The sequence below is a fragment of the Alexandromys fortis genome, unplaced genomic scaffold (assembly GCF_014885135.2).
Source record: "Alexandromys fortis isolate MF-2015 unplaced genomic scaffold, M_Fortis_MF-2015_v1.1 scaffold_18, whole genome shotgun sequence".
NCBI classification, from domain to species: Eukaryota; Metazoa; Chordata; class Mammalia; order Rodentia; family Cricetidae; genus Alexandromys; species Alexandromys fortis.
Genome location: NW_026067897.1, coordinates 4,945 through 8,263, shown reverse-complemented (window position 1 = coordinate 8,263; position 3,319 = coordinate 4,945). Strand labels below are relative to the sequence as shown.

At 37.0% G+C, this 3,319-nt stretch overlaps 1 pseudogene; it reads left to right on the top strand.

Moving 5' to 3' along the window:
* Positions 1-749: 749 nt before the first annotated feature.
* On the top strand, positions 750-1,717 carry LOC126514598 (olfactory receptor 4S2-like; annotated as a pseudogene).
* Positions 1,718-3,319: the final 1,602 nt, after the last annotated feature.

Sequence of the window (3,319 nt, the reverse complement as noted above, 5' to 3'; positions counted from 1 at the left end):
ATTTAATTTCATTGTAGAAGTGACATTTTATGACAAACAATAATGACAAAATTTTATATGACAAATGATGTGAAGGAAGTCTCATGAAGTTAAATGATTCATCTGGCTTACAGTGGGATCATTTTAGAATCAAGTGTGCCTAAATTAAGTTTCTTTCTACAATACCACATATTGATGTTCAATTCATGAGGTCAGATGAGAGACCATAGTGTCACTTCAAGATGATCCAATTTTTAGGGGAAGGGAAGCCTGCAGAAGTCATTGTGGCTTGTTACTTGTGATTTGTGAGTAGATATGATACCCAGGTAGGACAGTATGAAGCAGGGTAAATATGAGCAAACATTCTTAATTCTGTATAAACAATGCTGCAAGCATTTGTTGATATTTCAGACAGTATTGTGTTTGAAATTTAATAGATATCTCATGCAAAATAAGATCCAAGTACATTTATAAGCTGATAAATAATCTTTGAAACGTAGAGAAGCAAATTCTTCAGGTATAATGTGAGACTGCGAGAATCAGCCTTATGTCTTAGGCCTTTACTTCTCATCTTAATTAAAAAGAACACTGGGACGTATCACTGAGATAAGTTGATCTGAACAGATGCATTTGAACTGATTTCAGAGTATGAAGTCCTAAGTGCTCGCCTTCCACCTCTAGTCATCGTAATTTTTCATTTATTATAAAATAAGAATGAGTGTTGATTTTATTCATTTGTCTTTCAGGTAATTTAAAGACTTTTTGGGATTATGCCCTCAAGAACTTATTCCATAGAAGGAGTAAACAATGTCGGTGAATTTATTTTCTGGGGCCTGTCTCAGAGTCCAGAGACTGAAGAAGTATGCTTTGTGGTGTTTTCCTTCTTTTACATGGTTATAGTGCTGGGAAACCTCCTCATTATGGTCACAGTTTTCAGTGGCAATCTTTTCAAGTCCCCCATGTATTTTTTCCTCAGCTTTCTATCTTTTGTGGACATTTTCTACTCCTCAGTCACAGCACCCAAGATGATTGTTGACCTGCTGGTGAAGAAAAAAACTCCTATGTGGGGTGCATGTTACAACCTTTTGGAGTTCACTTCTTTGGTTGCACTGAGATCTTCATCCTTACTGTCATGGCCTATGATCGATATGTGGCCATCTGTAAACCCCTCCACTACATGACTATTATGGACCGGGAGAGATGCAATAAGATGCTGCTGGGAACATGGGTGGATGGGTGGGGTTCTTACACTCCATTATCCAAGTGGTTCTGATGGTACAGCTCCCCTTTTGCGAGCCCCATGAGATTGATCACTACTTCTGTGATGTCCAACCTGTACTGAAACTTGCCTGCACAGACACCTACATTGTAGGTATGGTTGTGACAGCCAACTGCGGTACCATTGGACTAGGAAGTTTTGTTGTCTTACTAATCTCATATGCCATTATTCTGGTGTCTCTGAGAAAACACTCAGCAGAAGGCAGGCACAAAGCCCTCTCCACCTGTGCTTCCCACATTGCTGTGGTCATCATCTTTTTTGGTCCCTGTACTTTCATGTATATGAGGCCTGATACTACCTTCTCCCATGCTGAACCCTCTGATTTACACTTTGAGAAATGCAGAAGTAAAGAATGCAATGAGGAAGCTCTGGGCTAGAGAAGTCACCTGGAAGAGTACTGGAAAATGGCAGAAAGTTATCATTAAGTTGGCAAACTTCAATTTCTTCAGCTTTGAATAATGTCATTGCTTAGTGAGAAAACAATAGCAACCTCACTGGATTCAGGAGAGAAATGTTGGGGCACAGTGTTACACAGATGTAAGGTACAATAATCATGACCATACTATAATATTTTATGTGCAGATAATTTTTGGAAATACGAATGAAAAAGGTTATATTACTCGGTCATAAGAATGATCACATAAAATAATTGCTGTCTGCTCTTCCTAATTATTTTGTTTAAGGGAGAATCCAATGAAATACTTAAGACTGTTTTTAGGTTTTAAAAATGTGGTATTTAAGTTTCTAGGTATTCAAACTGTGGTGGTAGCACATGCTTTTAATTCCAGCACTTAATAGCCAAGAGAATCTCTGTTAGTTCAAGGCCTCCTTATTCCACAGAGCAAGTTTCAGAATAGCCAGGTCTGTAAAGAGAAAGCCTGTCTTGACAAATGAGGGGGAAAAGCTATATTTACCTATTACGCTCTCATTGTGTGTAGATTGCATAAATGATCCTATACATGTGAAGGATCACATCCAAGTTAATGTCTTGACAGATTTCAGAAATCCAGGGGAACTAAGCTTCATAGCATTGAAACTGTGATACAGCCGGCAAAGAATGTAAAAATATATGGTAAAACAAAAGTTTAGTTTTAATCATTGGTTTTGGTAAATAATATTTTCTTTCATTATTAGTCATTTTCCTTTATTCCAACTATTAGAACACTGGATAGACTGATTTTATGATCTCTCAATTCAGTTCTACCATTCCACTCTACCCTTTCTCATTTCAGGCATAGATTTCGAAGAATAAAATTTCCTTTTATTGGGATCCACAAACCCAGATTTATTTCATTAAGGCAAATGTTGAGTATAAATGTGTCTTTACCATTGTTTCATTGTATTTCTTAAAATCTAATTATCCAACTATTATTTCTCCCTATACATAGGTTCCAATTACGTAGAAAGTTGAATATAAATGTTACCCCTTGGGAAGCCTGTATTGCCTAATAATAAGAATGTTGTATTCTTGTGGTTAAATGTTCTTTTTTAAGCAGTATGTTTACTGGAGATGCCTGAAACCTTAGCACTGAAGAGGTGTGTATGTGGGCACAAGTGGGGTTGTCAGGGTGAGGATCAGGATTTCAGAGTCAACCACAGCTACATAGCAAATTCATGGGCAGTGTATCAGAATGAGACCTTGTCATATCTGCTCACCTTCACTTTCCTGAGTCAGATCATCCCAGCAAAAGTTTCTTTCTCCCCATGTAAATAAAATTTGACACTTGACTATATCTTCCTGCCTCCTTTTCATATATTTTATCATTCTTCTTGTCATATTTCTAAATATCCAACTCTTTCTTAAACAGAGCCAATCTCTGTCTTTTAGATTTGGAAAAAAAATCTCACTAAAATCTTTGCCCTCTCATGGATCCTTTTTAAAAGGGGTTCTTGACCTTTAAATATAGAATCCTTTGTAAAAGAGATGGAGATAGTTGAAGAGATTTCAAGCCATATTTCTTTTAGAGTAGACTGTTGTACAGACGATGAGCATCAGAAATATTATGTTTGAATGTCTGAGGAACTCTTACTCACTCTCTGGGCAGTAGCTCATCAGTTTTG